This window comes from Rattus norvegicus, chromosome 6, assembly GCF_036323735.1.
Source record: "Rattus norvegicus strain BN/NHsdMcwi chromosome 6, GRCr8, whole genome shotgun sequence".
NCBI lineage: Eukaryota > Metazoa > Chordata > Mammalia > Rodentia > Muridae > Rattus > Rattus norvegicus.
In genome coordinates, this window is record NC_086024.1 from 89,905,209 (window position 1) to 89,924,487 (window position 19,279).

At 37.4% G+C, this 19,279-nt stretch overlaps 1 long non-coding RNA gene across 1 annotated transcript; it reads right to left on the reverse strand.

Moving 5' to 3' along the window:
• Positions 1-3,499: 3,499 nt before the first annotated feature.
• On the reverse strand, positions 3,500-8,501 carry LOC120093257 (uncharacterized). The gene is made up of 3 exons (XR_005486370.1): positions 8,396-8,501; positions 7,014-7,107; positions 3,500-3,554 (listed from the first exon to the last, which is right to left on the reverse strand). It is a non-coding gene; the product is annotated as an uncharacterized LOC120093257 (long non-coding RNA).
• Positions 8,502-19,279: the final 10,778 nt, after the last annotated feature.

Consider the following 19,279-nt stretch of genomic DNA (forward strand, 5'->3'; position numbering starts at 1 on the left):
ATATGAGCTGGAATCTCACAGACATTTTGATTTTCATTTCCCTGATGACTAAGGATGATGAACATTTCTTTAGGTGCTTTTTAACCATTTGAGATTCCTCAGTTGTGAATTCTTTGTTTAGCTCTGTTATTTGGTTCTTGAGTTCTCTGTATATATTGGATATTAGCCCTCTATTAGATGTAGGTTTAGTAAACATATTTTCCCATTCTGTTGGTTGCTATTTTGTCCTATTGACAGTGTTCTTTGCCTTATAGAGCTTTTCAATTTTATGAGGTCCCATTTGTCAAGAGTTAATCTTAGTTCCTGAGCCATTTGGTGTTCTGTTCAGAAAGTTCTCCCCTGTGCCAATGTGTTTAAGACACTTTCCCACTTTTTCTTCTATTAATTTGAGTGTATCTGGTTTTATGTTGGACCAAGTCTTTGATCCACTTGGACTTGAGCTTTGTACAAGGACATAAGAATGGGTCAATTTGCATTATTCTACATGAAAATTGCTACTTAAGCCAGCACCATTTGTTGAATATGCTGTCTTTTCTGCATTGGACAGTTTTAGTTTCTTTGTCAAAGATCAAGGGACCATAGGTGTATGGTTTCATTTCTGGGTCTTCAATTCTATCCCATTGGTCTACATACCTGTCTCTACCAATACCAAGTGGTTTTTATCACTATTTCTCTGTAGTAGAACTGGAGGTCAGGGGTGGTGACTCCCCAAAAATTTCTCTTATAGTTGAGAATAGTTTTCACTATTCTGGTGTTTTTTGTTTGTTTGTTTGTTTGTTTGTTTGGTGTGTGTGTGTGTGTGTGTGTGTGTGTGTGTGTGTGTGTGTTTCAAATGAACTTGAGAATTGCTCTTTATATCTCTGTAAAGAATTGAGTTGGAATTTTGACAGGGATTGCATTTAATCTGTAGGTTGCTTTTGGTAAGATGCACATTTTTTTTATCTATGTTAATCCTGCTGATCCATGAGCATGAGAGTTTTTTTTTCTTTTTTCTTTTTATAAAATAAAGGATGTAATTGGGATTAACATTTCAGAGCTCTAGAGTTCATGATGGCAGAGCAAAGGCATGTCGGCAGGAATAGCTGAGAGCTTACATCTTTTTTGTTTGTTTGTTTGTTTGTTTTTGTTTTGGTATTAAGGGAGGGTCTCTCTCTGTAGTTTTAGCTGTCCTGGAATGTGCTATGTAAATCTGGCTGGTCATAAATTCACAAAGATCCTCCTGTCTCTGCCTCCCAAGTGCTTGGATTAAAGGCAAGCATGGATAAGAGTGTATACCTTGATTCATAAGCAAGTGACAGAGAGAGAGAGAGAGAGAGAGAGAGAGAGAGAGAGAGAGAGAGAGGGGGAGCACTGGGATGGTGTTCTCTAGAGTCACAGAAGTTACGGGTAGTCTCTATATAGTAAGAGAATTGGTAGATGACTTACAGTCTGTAGTCAAACTCTCCAACAATGATCATCAGCAGCTATGAATGGAAGTCAAAGGATCTAGCAGTGGTTCAGTCCTACAGCAGGCAGGTAGTTAAAAAAGAGAGACTCTTCCTTCTTCCACTGTCCTTATGTAAATCACCAGCAGAAGGTGTGTCCCAGATTAACAGTGTGTACCACCACACCTGGGTCTGGGACTTGCTTTATCCCAGGTGACCTTGAACTCAGAGATCTCCTTGCCTTAAACTCCTGGGATTCAAAGCCACTTCACCTCAAGATCTTCATACCAAAATTCAGGTCAGAAACTTGTATCTCCCAGCCTCGAGAGTTTCTAAAGTAACAGTAAGCCTTACAGTTTAAAATAACTGTGAAGGAGATAGACTAGAGTGGATAAAAGTGCTCAGTGTTTAAAACCATGTACTGCTCTTAGGGAGAACATGAGTTCTGTTCCTAATATCCATATGATGAACCTCAGGGATAGCCATATGTGTCTCCAGTTTTAAGGAACTAACAGTCCTGGCCTCTATGGACACCTGCATCATGTTTATCTCCAGTTCCCCACCAAAAACACACAGACTTGAAAATAAATCTTTAAAGAGTAAATGGAAAGTCCTGGAACTTTCCTCTTTAAGAGGTCAGAGTACACATATGCTTATCACAGTCTTTTTAGTGGTCAAATGGTAAAATAATTCCTGAGAATTCGTTGGTCAAGAACTGTAGACTTTAACTATTTATTATATTGAAAACAATGGTTTGCTGTTATATAATTTATTTGATACTAGCAGTGTATAATATGCTGTGCTCTGCTGTGCTCTGAGTACTACAGGTGAAATGAATATGACATTTGATCATCTCTTCTGAATGTCAAATGCCCAGAAATAACCATATGCAAATTATAATTACTCCTATGAATAATGTGTGGAATTTTATTTTATTATTTGTTGGTAGCCGAGATCAGAAGGATAAATTTCATTAACCTGATAAAAAATGTAGAGAGTCCAAAGAGCCTTAGAAATTAAAATGTTATTTGAAACAGTTTGCGGAAATATTATTATTCTTGAAGGATAACAGTAGTTTGTACATATTTACCTGAAAGTAATTTGTTGGTGTAGTAATTATGCAAATGCAGCCAGGCTGTATAGGTGGTGCTATGAAGTATGTAATGGAGAGAACTAACTGATGAAATAAAGATTGCATTGCACTTGGCATAATCCAAACTTACATATACAGATGCTCGCACACTTAGCATAAGCCAAAAGGGGAAGGGGAAACCAGGCAATACTTCTCACTTAATCTTTATGGTATATATATATATATATATATATATATATATATATATATATATATATATATACATATATATACATACATATATATGTATATATATTCAAATTATCACCATTTTGAACTAACTTTTTAGAGTTGGTTTATTAGTCCGCTTTTCATCACTGATATGAAATGCCAAGCAGAGACTATTTATGAATAAAATGAGGTTTTATAAGTCACAGTGCTGAGATTCTAAAGTCTAAACAGTATAAGACAGGTTCTTTGGTGTGCTCTAGTGCTAGGCTGCCTCACCCGCATCCCACAGCAATGTCAGGAGCAAAACAACCAGAGCAACAACAAAACCTACTAAGTCTAAGAGAATGGAAATTGATATGATTACTCATTTAGTAATACATTCCAATACTCATTTAGCAGTACATCTAAGAGCCTCAAGGAACCCAGGAAAAACTTTTTCTGTTCTCATTCTCCAGTGACTAAGACCTCTAGGCTTCCCTTGAAGGTTTCACTACCTCCTGATAGGACTATACTGGATACCAAGAGTCTTCCTCTTAAACCTTCAGGGTACACTACTAAATCATATCAAGACTAAAACAGGAGTGAAGCCTCAGTTTCATGCTGAAAATTAGAAATATACATGCTGTACTTCAATGTCATAAAATTTAGCTTAATTTTAAATGATATTGTAGTAATACTTATGTAATAGCATTCAGTGTTTTATTTATATTTTATAATGTTTACTTCTAAAAACAATTAAATAATTTAGCAGATGTTTAATTCAGTATGTACTTACAAATATTTGCAGACTAAATTAGAAGCTTGAGATCACAGGGCTTTTTAAACACCTAAGGGAGGAAATATATGAGTTGTAAGTTAGAGTCTAAGAATTTACACATAGTAAGATCTTGGTACTTGGTTTAAATATTGAGAATCTATGTCACCAGTGACCAAAGGCCTGAGCAAAGTCCTGTGTAGCAACTCAAACAGTTTTAACTTTCATGTACTCTTTTCTCTTTCTTGAAATATTGTATACCAATTTCTTTAGCTAATAATTTTATTATAAATTTCTTGTATTTTCCTTTTTATATGTATTTGAAAATAATATGAATTATAAAACCAAGAATAAAATTTAAATATAAAGTTCCAAGAATATGAATTTTAAGGATAAGATAGATGTGCATATTATGAGGCAGAATAAGAACAATGTTTTAGGAGGGAAAGGAAGAAACAGTTTATGTGGAAAAAAAAAAAAACAACAACAACGACAACAAAAAAAAACCCTTTCCACTGAGAGCACCATAAAGTGCAGGTTCATGTTATGACTAAAATAGAAGAAATCGTGTTGTGAATGAGTGGTTTGTTTTTTCATTCTGTGAATGGATCGTATACTAAGAAATGACCTTTGTCTAATTTCAAGTATAATAAGATACAATCATATTCTGAAGTAAAAGGAATATGCAATAAAATTAATGAATAAATTATCCTTGAAAAGCTTCATTTCTCCACTTGGAAGTACACATTCTAGAGAGAAGTTCATTTGTTCATTCACATAAAATCGAATATTTGTCAAATAAGTTTTTAAATGTGGCTCAACACTTGCTAAGGTTGAGACAATGGGAACTCTGATGACAGGATCCGTCTGCTCAATACAGTTTCTGTGTTAATGTTTAAATCTATCACCTCACTGAACATTCATAGTGGTTTTCTGGGGCATAGTTTTATTTTTCCAAATTTTAGTAACTTCGCTAAAATTTATTCATATTAGGGCACACTACAAGAATAAATTGTCTGGGCTAGAATTAATGACTATAAAATGTGATGATACAAAGTGGGGAAGTGTTTAGAAAAGTGTTGAAAACCAAGGCTAACAGTGCTTTCTGCATTTGTTCTAACAGAGTTTTGTCTGCATACATTCTGCAATAGCATTCCATTCTCTCTGGTGAGGCCTGCAGATGAGGAAGTTAATCACGCATGTATTCACAGTTGCTAAGCATGCAACACTGTAGTCTACTGTAACTCCTAATGGGAGAGACATCATCCTGAAACTTGTTATAAGTGTTCAATCCTGAATATCTCCTTGTGACTCTATAATAGAATGTGCTTATTAACAGGATCTAAAAGAATGAACACACACTGGAGTTTTAAAACATGCCCCTATATCATAATTCACTATTGACCCCATTCAATAAACAAGACATATGAATCTGAAACCCTTCATTAAAAACCGGAACTAGAAAATATCATCCTGAGTGAGGTAACCCAATCACAAAAAACACATGTGGTATGCATTCACTGATAAATGGATATTAGGCTAAAAGCTCGAATTACCCAGGATACAATTCATAGATCACATGAAGCTCAAGAAGAAGGATGACAAAAGTGTGGATGCTTCTGTACAAAAATATTCATAGGGGGAGATATGGAGACAAAGTCTGGAGCAGAGACTGAAGGAATAGCCATTCAGAGCCTGCCCCACATGGGAATATGGCATATATATGTATATATATATATATATATATATATATATATATATATATATATTCACCAAGACTAGATACTATCTATAAAGCCAAGAAGTACGGGATGTCAGGAGCCTGATATAGCTGTCTCCTGAGAGGCTCCGCCAGAGCATGACAAATATAGAGATGAATGCTCACAGCATTGATCTGAGAATGGGGTTCCCATTGGAGGAGTTAGAGAAAGGATTGAAGGAGCTGAAGGGGCTTGCAACCCTGTAAAAACAACAATACCAACAACCAGAGATCCCAGGGACTAAACCACTACCCAGAGTATACATGGACAGACCCATGGCTCCAGCTGCATATGTAGCAGAGGATGGCCTTGTTGGGCACCAATGGGAGGAGAAGCCCTTGGACCTGCCAAGGCTGAAGTCCCCAGTGTATGGGAATGTTAGGGTGGGGGCAGGAAGGGGGTGGTTGAGGAGGGGGAACGCCCTCATAGAAGAAGGGGAGGGGGATGTGATAGGGGTCTTATGGCCAGGAAACTGGGAAAGGGAATAACATTTGAAGTGTAAATAAAAAGTATGCAATAAAATACAAAACAAAAAAAAATCAAAACAAAAAAAGCCCCTGTAACTTGGCTATTTTCTTAAGATAATTAACTTAAATGTTAACTTCTAAGGTAGATGTGCTAATTCCCCACATCCTTTCTTTTGGTAGCAGCAATTGTCATCTTCTGTCCTGTACATATTGTACATAAACAAACATATATTCACAAATGTGTACAACGCTCTCACTGTAACTACAAGGCAGATATAAGCAGACATCTCTAAGAATAAATAAGGTGAACTACAATAGTATTTTGGAATTAAAGTTTTATAACCAGCTGTAATTCTGGTAACCATTTTGGTGCAGTTCCTTTCTTTTTGCAGGGAGAGGATGAGAAAAAATTCTTACTCTCAGCAGTAATGGGATTAGCAGTCAGAGGCACAGCTCCACACTGCTCCCTGTAGCACCCAGAGGCCCTCTTCAGGGACCTAGTTAGATGAAGCTAGGACTCTTTCTGGGACTCTGAGGTTCTTTTCAATTAGTGTGAAGCAGATCCGCAGTTCACTGACAGAAGTTTTAAGCATGAACAATAATAACTAGGGTGGTCATTAGGGAAAGCACTGTATGTGTGCTCATGGCATGCTCAAGTGGGTGCCAGCTTGGGTCATAGTACAGCTGTGCAGCTGCAGTGGTCCAAGTTACCTCTCAAAGGTGGTTAGGGCTCTCTCTCTCTCTCTCTCTCTATATATATATATATATATATATATATATATATATATATATATATATATATATATATGGTAAATACCATCAAATCACACATACACACACACATTGTAATTGGTGGGTTGCATAGAATATAGCTGGTAAAACAAAACTATATGCAGCCTATATGCAGAAAAAGGTCATATAATCATCCTCTTCAACTAGTTTGTTATTGAAATGAACCTATTTAAAATAATTTATTTCTCTATAGAGGCAATTTTTTTGTTATTTGTACCAAAATCCTCAACTTTTAGTTCAACAAGAGATTTCAAGCAGACTTTGGGATTAGGGGTCCTTATACTTTTCCCACATCTCCTTACATTCCTGTCTTTTTTGTCAAATCCCTTCCTTTTCAGTGGAAGACATCTCCAGTGGGAAGAGTGAGTGGGTTACCTCTCTCCTTCCACCAGGCTTTCAGTAAAGTTATGGTAGAGAGTAGGATGGACTGGAGACTGTTGTTGCTGTAATCAGCCTGCGCCACAGACCTCTAACTCTTCTAGCAGTGCCTCTTGGTTTAGAGGGGATACTCACTTGTTAACGGAGATGAAGTTGCCATTTCTGTTGTGTTTTCGATTGGTTTTGGTAGTCTGATAGTTTTTGTCTTCTTTACATGGGTGGACATCATCTTAACAGATTAAGGAAAGTCAAAGGCCAAGTCTTTTCAAGCAAAAACTCAATTCTTTTTGTTTGATACTTGCAGAGGACATTTAATCCAGCAATATGGCTACTCTGGCAAGAGACCACATCCAAAGATCTTCTAGGTCTCTGATATCCAGTTAGAATGCAGATATACTAAGGATTATAGTATGATCTGGCTAGAATACATACATGCCCACAGTACACACTTTTAATCTCAAATAATGTAGGTAAGGTTAGTTGGTAGAAAAAAGCAACCATGTTCCTTCTACCATGTTTGAAAGTGAGGGCAATTCAGTGAGTTGCAAGTCAGTTGTGAGGCAATGCGGTCAAGCTGAGTTTGAGCCAGCACACTTGGTGGAGGTTCAGTTGGTGCAGTTCAGGGGCAGGTTTTATCAGGACATTTTTACAAAGACAGGTTACGAAAAGAAAAAGAAAAAAAAAAGGCATGTGTGAAGGTTGAATGATCCAGAAGGCACCAGAAGATTAGAATAGCTTGTTAGAGTTAGCACACTAATGCAGTAACCTAGAGAAGCCAACCGTTTTGGTTGAATCAGTCAACTTAGAGAGGAGTTTGAGTCAGAACAGCTGAATTTGACCAGCCAGCTAGAGTTAAGAAAAAACTAGAAACGGTGATCTTGTTCAGCAGCAAGCCTCTGAAGTAATTACTTCAGGTGAATAATAACAGTTATGTCTACAGATACTTAAAAATGTGATTTCAAGTTTTTTCTTGTTTTCTGAGTCAAACTTAAATGGTTTTTTTCTGGGACTCTTTTTTTTTCTTTCTTCTTTATTTTAAAGACAGAGTCTGTATATTCCAGGGTGGCCTCAAGCTTACCACATAGTCAAGGATGTGCTTCAGCTCCCATACTAAATGCTTGGATTACAGGTGTGTGCTGGGAATCAAACCCAGTGGTACATACACACTAAGCCAGAATTCTACCAGATAAACTATATCCACAGGGCTCTTCCTGCACCGTCAACCTGCTACTTCTGTTTTCCTGACTTCTTGGGCTATCAGAGTCACATTAGAGATACACCACAAGCTTCCTTACGTTTCCACTTGTCAACCCACCAAAAAAGACAACTTGCCTTCCTCCAGGTCATGTTTACAATTCTGTACAATAAATCTAAAAACCAACCAACCAAACAAACAAACAAAAAAACAAACACAAACTACCCTATTCGTTTAGATCTCCAAATGACCCTGACATGAATTTTAATTAATATTTCTTTCCCCCTTTCATTTAAAAGAGTTTTCTTTTCATGCAACATACCTGGATTACAGTTCTCTTTCTCTCTACACCTTCTAGTCCCTCTCACCACCACCTCGTCTCGTCTGGATCCAATCATGGCCTCTCTTCAGAAAAGAGCAAGCTTCTAAGAAATAAGGACAAACATATCAGAATAAACTGTAAGATAAAACAAAAAACTTCACATCGAAGTTGAACATGGCAAATGAACAGAGGCGCCCGAGAAGTCACACACTGAGAAGTCCCATAAAAATACAAAATTGAATGCTGTAACACATATAATGAGGTCCAATGCGGACACATGCAGGCCCCACGCATGCTGCTGAAGTCTCCACTGTTGTCCTTCAGCTCCTCAGCACTTACATTTTTTCTGCCTCCTCCCTGATCCCTAAGTCTTGATAGAGACATCCCATTTAGACCTGAGTATTTTCAGGTCTCTTACTCTGTACACAAAGTCTGACTGTGGCTCTCTCTATTCTTTATTATTTTATCAGTTGACACATTTTTATTCTGTTCGATAGATAATGTCTGCTAAGGGTAGATTGCCAGTGATAGCTTGAAATATAAAAAAATACAAAATATATATGTGTATATATATATATATATATATATGGGGAGAGGGCAGAATATATACATATTTACATACATTTAAACCCTCTTGCTTATAAAGAGAAGCCATTACTGGCCCAGACTTACAAGAAAGGAATGGATTCTCCTTTCTTGGTGCGTTTTTTTTTCTTTTTTCATGCTTATTAACAAAGACACTATGAAACTCTTTTGGGCAAGACCCTTTTCTGTACCTTTTGCAGGCTTCCTTGTAAGGAAAGGTGCCAAGAAGCAACCGAATTCACATTATTCTTATTAAAACATTGAATTCATATTTTTCAAAAACTTTTCTCCTTCCATGAAAATTTTCCCCTTCTAATTTTTATTAATCATTCCGTTCTGTTACATCTTAAAAGATATCCCACTTCCCAGTTGCCCCTCCACAAACCCCCCTCCCTTTTCCACCCTCTCCCCTTTGCCTCTATGATGGTGCTCCCCCACCCATCCTCTCCCACTCTACCGCTCCAGCATCCCCCCACTGGGGCATTAAATCTCCACAGGACCAAAGACGTCCCCTCACTTTGCTGTCAGACAAGGCCATCCTCTGCTACATGTGTATCTGAGCCGTGGGTCTCTCCCTGTGCTCTCCTTGGTTGGTGCGGCAGAAAGAAGCTTCTCTAGCAATGACAGAATAAGGCGCTGATCTATGAGTATAATGGAATTTCACTAGGAGTCGTCACTCCTGTTTTGTTTTAAGTACAATAGTATTTTATTTCATCTGACTCTGCCTCTAACCTTCAGATCTCCCTTTGCATCTATCCTCCATGAAATCTGCCTCTTGTTGCTCTCACAGGAGCACACGGGTCTGGCTTTCACTTTTAATTCCTTAACCTCATGACAAACATCAGATTGATGGTGTTGCTTAATTCTTACCTATGTCTTAATCTTGGACAACCTCGGTGCCCTTAAATTTCAGCATTCTGCACTTCTCACTGTGGCTGCCTACCTCAGCCCTGGTTTTTCATTCAGGATTCTGGCCCTAATTATGTCATTTTATTTTTACTTCTTTAGTTTTGCCTTTGTGTGTGTGTGTGTGTGTGTGTGTGTGTGTGTGTGTGTGTGTGTGTGTGTGTTTAGTATCCCAAAGAATAGATTTTACTCCTCCTTCTCCCCTGCATTAAAGGTTTTGTTTCAAATGAGAATCAAATCCCTTTATTTGTTTTTTATTCTCTATCTAATTATGTCCTATGATGGTTTCCCAGATTCCAGTCAGGAAAAGCAGAACACTGTCTCGCCCGCTTCCGTCTGAGCCTGAGAGCCCAGCAGTGCCTGCTGCTTCTGTTTGTCCTCCAGGGTACTGAGCAGCTGCCTTGTTTGTTTGTTTGCTTGCTTGCTTTTGCATTTTGTCCAGGAGACCAATTGCACAGTCTTCCTCTGCCACTGCCCTGGATTCTCATTCCCTCTGTGTGCTGTTTTATCTCTTGTCAACATAGTCACTTGTGAGTCAGGAATTGTTTTAGTTTATAGAACCATGGTTTTACCTTGCCTGCCTTTGAATGAGAAATTATTTCACCCTAAAATAATGTATATACATATAAATATAGACACGAATACAGTATAATTATAAACATACTGAAAATACAATGTTACCTTTAGGATACGCGCCTGCTTTCTGTAAAAGCTGAGGTACATTAGCTGTCTGGCATATCCTGATCCACTATGACTCCCCCAGAAAACAGTGTCTTCGTTTAAAATAGAGAATTATCATACTTTCTGCTCTATAACCTAAAACACTTAAAATTCATTGCCCATTTCCCTGGAGCCCTTTCATTTCTCCAAACAGCTTCTAATTTCCAGGAAAGATTCCTAGATGTGAAATGCCACTTTGTGAATAATTTCTGAATTCCCCTTTTGGGCAAGCTGAGACTTATCTGGCGAGCTTTAAAAAGCTATTTTCAAAGGACTTCAAAGGGACCAGTAATTAGCTCTTTTTAACTTTCAAAATCATTCTGTTTAGATTTCTTTTCTATATCACGAATATTTTATAAGATATTTCAGAGGACCTCCATCCCTGCTTAAGAAACAAACCCAAGGCAGTAAGATACAATGTCCAAAAATGACAGTAATTAAATCTTTGCGTTGAGAGAAATTACAAGATAAAAAATGAGGAAGCCATAAAAATGACATGAATTTAACAACTATGTTATTAATTACTATCATTTCTCCAGGGCATTAAAACCAAGGGTATAATATTAGATGTTTCTAAACATCTAGATACTTTTTTTAAAAAGAGTATTTGCTCATACTAAATCTTTTTACTAAAATGATCTGAATTTATATATCTTAAATATCTTGATAATTCACTTGTTAGTCCTGCCCAAATTAGAGACATTAATCTTCAGGGACCATTTAACTTTTCATCACTCTTATGTGTCATTCATACAATCATGCTTCTTGACAGTGTCCTGTCTGTAAGTGAAGGAGTGAGTGATTAGGCACTGGTAGTACACAACAGAGAGATGTAATGCTATATTATCAGAGCACTATGAAAAGCAGAGGAAAAACCTTCAGATTCATTACAGAGGACCTTATATGTCTCTTCAAATATAAACCCATGCTTGAATGGTTATTACTAATCAGTTCTCATGACTCACTCAAAACCTCTCTCTGATTGGACTTTGATTAGAAAATATTATAGATGAAAAGGTATATTAACATTTTAAACATAAAAGTATTTGATATCTATTACAATATTCAGTGAACTCAATCTTTAAGGATTAACTTACAACTGGGGATTGACATAATTTCAAAAATGTTTGTAAGGAACCAAATTGATTTAATTTTTAAAATAATGTTAATGTCTAGGAAGATGGAAATTGAACTGGGTAATTTTAGATAATAAAACCTCATGTATGTGAAATGGAAAGCTTAAAAGCCAGATGAGTATGGAGTAGTGCATTCCAAGTCTGTGAACGCTATGGTAGTCAACGGAGGCTGAGATACACAGAAAAAGTATCTGCCAGAGTGGAAGGAAAAATACAGGGATATTTCAGGATGCTGAGAGGAATAAAAATATCAGAGAGACTATGGAAAGAAATAACAAAGCTATAGTTATTAAAATAAAAGATAACACTAAGAATACAACCATACCAAAAATCAGTAACACAATGACCACTCTCTCAAATCAAAGGACAAAGACTGACTAAATGGATCAAGAAACAAACTCTATCTGTGTGTTGTCTACAAGAAACACCTCTTAAATTTAAAACTAAGCACCACGTTGGCATAAAAGGAAAGCAAAAGCTCTCCAATCTAAGAGTAACAGAAAGCAACAGGTGTCACTCTGCTAATATCTGAAATATACAGTATAGACTTTAAACTAAAACTAATCAAAATAGTTAAAGAAAAGAAATTCTTCCTAATCAAGGGAATAGTTAACCAATAAGACATTACTATCAAACATATATGCACCAAAGTCTAAAGCACCTACTTTCATTAAAGAAATATTGCTGGATCTGAAAACACAGATTAATATAAACCACTAATAGAAGTGATTCCAACTCCACTTTCTCCAGTAGACATGCCATCTGGACAAGAAATACATCATAAAAATTGAATATCAGCATGTGCCACATGAAACTAACAAATATCTACACAATATCCCACCCAAACACTGAAGAATACACATTTTACTCAGTGAATTCAGAAGCTTTTCCAGGACAGAAATCTTTATGAATTCAAAATATTGAAATCACTCCTTATATCCTATCTGACCACAGTGTAATAAAAATTAAAATTGAAGCAAGCAAATCTCTAGTAAATACATCAATTCTCAGAGATTAAAAACCTCATTACTGAATGATGAACGGTTCATAAAATAAATTAAAAAAGAAATTAAAAATTTGCAACTAATGAAATGAAACACCACAAAACCTTCATGAAACAAAAAAAGCAGCCTTACACAGGAAATTGATGACACCTATTGCTTACATTAGAAAATTTAGAAAGAGGACAATAAATGACTTAAAATTCAAAAGTTGGAGAAAAGAACCAACCAAATTCAAATCCAGAAGACAGCTAGAAATAACAAAAGTCAGAGCAGAAATCAATGACATAAAAACAAAGACTCCAGTACAAAAACAAATAATTACAAGATCTGGTTCTTTATGAGAATTAGCAAGATTGTCAGACCTTTGTGTAACTAAACAAAAGAAAGAACAGGAAGACCCAAAATAACAGAATCAGAAACAAACAGTGGGACACTACAGGAGACATGAAACTCAAAAGAAATTCAAATCAACATAAAGACATTTTTTAAAAAAAATCCTGCACTCTATTTACCTGTAAAAACCAAAAGAACCATCCTTTTAAACCGAGAATTCACCAACTAACTATAACAACTAAGAATACAGAAATAATAATAAAACAAATCCAACTCATAATAGTCCAGGAGCAGACAAAATGAACAGAGTTTACCAGATAGTCAATCCCTCTTTAATTAAAACAAGGGAACAAAACAAAAGAAGAACTGCCAAGCCAGTATCACTCTAATATCCAAAGCAAGCAAAGTCACAATATACACAAAGAAAACTATAACCCCCAATACACAAAAGACTATAGAAACAAAAATGCTTTATAAATCACTTACAAACATAGTTTAAAAATTAATGAGGGGGGGAGAAGGAAAGAAGCCATGGCAGGACAATGGAGGCTGATGTTGATTCTGCTTTGTGTATTTACAGTATTTCTACAGGTAGAAGAGAAGCTGAAACAGGAGAGTTCTGGGAAGCTTGCATGACAGTTACCCTTGACAAATGTAGTGGAGAAAATCAAAATGACTCTGTCTCAAAAAGGGGGATGATAGAATGCCTTGGTAGAAAAATAAATGAAAAGTATATGTGTCCCAAAGTATGACTATATGTCTGCTTCATGAGTAATCTACAGCATGGCCCCGGGGGCCTATAAAGGAAGAAGATCACTGTCATGGGAATAGCACTGGTCAGACTTTGCAGAACTGTAGCCTTGCAGAGAAACAAAGTATTCAGTGACCTCAAATCCAGTGAAAAATAGAAAGGAGTCTACATGATCCAAGTGAAAAGCAAGACAATCTCAAGAAGGCCTTTGATATCACTATTGCAGTTCAATAACTGGGGAGTCTCAGACTCACAACACTAGCCACCGAAGTCTTAGACTTCCAAATCTCAGTGAAGTTATTTGTGCCACTCTCAAGCCACTGTCTGAAACTCAACAAGTAGCTCCTATATTGTGTATGTGTGGTTTTCTTTGTGAAATATCGAGTGAAACTGTAGCATCTGAGATACAGAATTATTTAATGTAATATTTGACGCAAGACTACCGAACGGTAATTTCATTTTTAGTGCTTTGTTGGTTCTTTATTTGTTTATGGCATAGAAACTAAGATCCTTCTAACAAGACCCAGTATCTTTACTTATTGTAACACACACACACACACACACACACAAACACCCCACACATACAAACACACATTGTATACATACATGCACTCACACTCAAACACAGAATGTTAGGTTGTTTCTTTCAAGGAGATCACATGCACAACTACAGTTGAGAACAGATAATTGTAAGAGTCAAAAATTAAAGTAAAGGTGGTTACAAGCAGCAACTGTAGAGGCTGAGAAAATACAGTAACTGCACTTGGGTTTGAGAAAGGAAACCATTCCTATGTATTAGGAAAAACAGTATTTTCCCAATGTTATGATGTGAACAGGAATTTGAGAAAAGAAATAAATAAACCTCTTCAGACTTCTCTCTTCCTAGAAAGAATTTCCTCAAATTCTTCCTTGTTTATGAGCTGCTTTCTATGAGAAGTCTCCCATAGCACTGTTAGCCAATATATGATTGTCTTCCCAGGTTCAACATTGTTAACTGTACACTTAGTCATTTCCCACCCTGGATCATAAAAGTATGACCAGTTCATACATTTATTGAATTAATCATATGTTGTTAGATGTGTACTCCTGTTAGAGTGAACTTGGCTCAAAGTTCTTCTCATTCATACACAATTTTCTGCTTTATAGCTGGTACACTATTCAAACTCTTTGCATCTTTCCAGGTGATTGTAGTTCCTCACGAAGACATGGCACAGCTAGTCATAGTGAATATGGAAGATGAAAAAGAAATACAGCAACAGTAAGAGATGGGAGAATCACCTTTATTTTATTTTACTTTTATATTAATCATTTTATTCATTTATATTTCAAATGATATCCCCCTTCCCAGTTACTCCTTCACTAACCCCCATCTCATCCCCCTCCCCTTCCCCTTTGCCTCTATGTGGGTGCTTCTCCACCCATTCACCCACTACTGCCTTGCCCTTTTAGCACACCCTTATTCTTGGACATCAAGCCTCCCTTCCCTCCTCTTAATGTCAGATAAGGCCATCCTCTGCTACATATGTACCTGGACACTTTTAAATACCATGGTCTTTCAGTCACATGCCATTAACTTTGGAAGAACTGATCAGCATCTTGCATAGAGTCTAGCATTGGATACAGATTAGCCAAACCTTAGTTGATGCATGGGACAAAATCTTTCCAAAAGCTCATAACTATGTATGACTCCCATCTCAGTATTTTATCTACAATAAAGCTCAATTTCTATATGTTTTAAAAAATTCGGCCCACATCCCTGGCCCAAGAGGCCCACATCCCTGGCCCAAGAGGAAACTGTATAAGGCCTCTAGGCTCCCTTGGGGGAGGGCCCAGGAGCGGCAGGACCCCTGCCTGAGACACCCCGGAACCTGAAGGAAACAGACCAGATAAACAGTTCTCTGCACCCAAATCCTGTGGGAGGGAGAGCTAAACCTTCAGAGAGACAGACAAGCCTGGGAAACCAGAAGAGACTGCTCTCTGCACACACATCTCGGATGCCAGAGGAAAAAGCCAAAGACCATCTGGAACCCTGGTGCACTGAAGCTCTGGGAAGGGGCGGCACAGGTCTTCCTGGTTGCTGCCGCTGCAGAGAGCCCGTGGGCAGCACCCCACGAGCGAACTTGAGCCTCGGGACCACAGGTAAGACCAAATTTTCTGCTGCAAGAAAGCTGCCTGGTGAACTCAAGACACAGGCCCACAGGAACAGCTGAAGACCTGTAGAGAGGAAAAACTACACGCCCGAAAGCAGAACACTCTGTCCCCATAACTGACTGAAAGAGAGGAAAACAGGTCTACAGCACTCCTGACACACAGGCTTATAGGACAGTCTAGCCACTGTCAGAAATAGCAGAACAAAGTAACACTAGAGATAATCTGATGGCGAGAGGCAAGCGCAGGAACCCAAGCAACAGAAACCAAGACTACATGGCACCATTGGAGCCCAATTCTCCCATCAAAACAAACATGGAAAATCCAAACACACCAGAAAAGCAAGATCTAGTTTCAAAATCATTTTTGATCATGATGCTGGAGGACTTCAAGAAAGACGTGAAGAACTCCCTTAGAGAACAAGTAGAAGCCTACAGAGAGGAATCGCAAAAATGCCTGAAAGAATTCCAGGAAAACATAAATAAACAAGTAGAAGCCCATAGAGAGGAGACACAAAAATCCCTGAAAGAATTCCAGGAAATCATAAATAAACAAGTAGAAGCCCATAGAGAGGAGACACAAAAATCCCTGAAAGAATTCCAGGAAAACACAATCAAACAGTTGAAGGAATTAAAAATGGAAATAGAAGCAATCAAGAAAGAACACATGGAAACAACCCTGGATATAGAAAACCAAAAGAAGAGACAAGGAGCTGTAGATACAAGCTTCACCAACAGAATACAAGAGATGGAAGAGAGAATCTCAGGAGTAGAAGATTCCATAGAAATCATTGACTCAACTGTCAAAGATAATGTAAAGTGGAAAAAGCTACTGGTCCAAAACATACAGGAAATCCAGGACTCAATGAGAAGATCAAACCTAAGGATAATAGGTATAGAAGAGAGTGAAGACTCCCAACTCAAAGGACCAGTAAATTTCTTCAACAAAATCATAGAAGAAAACTTCCCTAACCTAAAAAAAGAGATACCCATAGACATACAAGAAGCCTACAGAATTCCAAATAGATTGGACGAGAAAAGAAACACCTCCCGTCACATAATTGTCAAAACACCAAACGCACAAAATAAACAAAGAATATTAAAAGCAGTAAGGGAAAAAGGTCAAGTAACATATAAAGGCAGACCTATCAGAATCACACCAGACTTCTCGCCAGAAACTATGAAGGCCAGAAGATCCTGGACTGATGTCATACAGACCCTAAAAGAACACAAATGCCAGCCCAGGTTACTGTATCCAGCAAAACTCTCAATTAACATTGATGGAGAAACCAAGATATTCCATGACAAAACCAAATTTACACAATATCTTTCTACAAATCCAGCACTACAAAGGATAATAAATGGTAAAGCCCAACATAAGGAGGCAAGCTATACCCTAGAAGAAGCAAGAAACTAATCGTCTTGGCAACAAAACAAAGAGAATGAAACACACAAACATAACCTCACATCCAAATATGAATATAACGGGAAGCAATAATCACTATTCCTTAATATCTCGCAATATCAATGGCCTCAACTCCCCAATAAAAAGACATAGATTAACAAACTGGATACGCAACGAGGAACCTGCATTCTGCTGCCTACAGGAAACACACCTCAGAGACAAAGACAGACACTACCTCAGAGTGAAAGGCTGGAAAACAACTTTCCAAGCAAATGGTCAGAAGAAGCAAGCTGGAGTAGCCATTCTAATATCAAATAAAATCAATTTCCAACTAAAAGTCATCAAAAAAGATAAGGAAGGACACTTCATATTCATCAAAGGAAAAATCCACCAAGATGAACTCTCAATCCTAAATATCTATGCCCCAAATACAAGGGCACCTACAAACGTTAAAGTAACCTTACTAAAGCTCAAAACACACATTGCACCTCACACAATAATAGTGGGAGATTTCAACACCCCACTCTCATCAATGGACAGATCATGGAAACAGAAATTAAACAGAGATGTAGACAGACTAAGAGAAGTCATGAGCCAAATGGACTTAACGGATATTTATAGAACATTCTATCCTAAAGCAAAAGGATATACCTTCTTCTCAGCTCCTCATGGTACTTTCTTCAAAATTGACCATATAATTGGTCAAAAAACGGGCCTCAACAGGTACAGAAAGATAGAAATAATCCCATGCGTGCTATCGGACCACCACGGCCTAAAACTGGTCTTCAATAACAATAAGGGAAGAATGCCCATATATACGTGGAAATTGAACAATGCTCTACTCCATGATAACCTGGTCAAGGAAGAAATAAAGAAAGAAATTAAAAACTTTTTAGAATTTAATGAAAACGAAGGTACAACATACCCAAACTTATGGGACACAATGAAAGCTGTGCTAAGAGGAAAACTCATAGCGCTGAGTGCCTGCAGAAAGAAACAGGAAAGAGCATATGTCAGCAGCTTGACAGCACACCTAAAAGCTCTAGAACAAAAAGAAGCAAATACACGCAGGAGGAGTAGAAGGCAGGAAATAATCAAACTCAGAGGTGAAATCAACCAAGTAGAAAAAAAAGAACCATAGAAAGAATCAACAGAACCAAAAGTTGGTTCTTTGAGAAAATCAACAAGATAGATAAACCCTTAGCCAGACTAACGAAAACACAGAGAGTGCGTCCAAATTAACAAAATCAGAAATGAAAAGGGAGACATAACTACAGATTCAGAGGAAATTCAAAAAATCATCAGATCTTACTATAAAAACCTATATTCAACAAAACTTGAAAATCTTCAGGAAATGGACAATTTCCTAGACAGATACCAGGTATCGAAGTTACATCAGGAACAGATAAACCAGGTAAACAACCCCATAACTCCTAAGGAAATAGAAGCAGTCATTAAAGGTCTCCCAACCAAAAAGAGCCCAGGTCCAGACGGGTTTAGTGCAGAATTCTATCAAACCTTCATAGAAGACCTCAACCAATATTATCCAAACTGTTCCACAAAATTGAAACAGATGGAGCCCTACCGAATTCCTTCTATGAAGCCACAATTACTCTTATACCTAAACCACACAAAGACACAACAAAGAAAGAGAACTTCAGACCAATTTCCCTTATGAATATCGATGCAAAAATACTCAATAAAATTCTGGCAAACCGAAATCAAGAGCACATCAAAACAATCATCCACCATGATCAAGTAGGCTTCATCCCAGGCATACAGCGATGGTTTATTATACGGAAAACCATCAACGTGATCCATTATATAAACAAACTGAAAGAACAGAACCACATGATCATTTCATTAGATGCTGAGAAAGCATTTGACAAAATTCAAC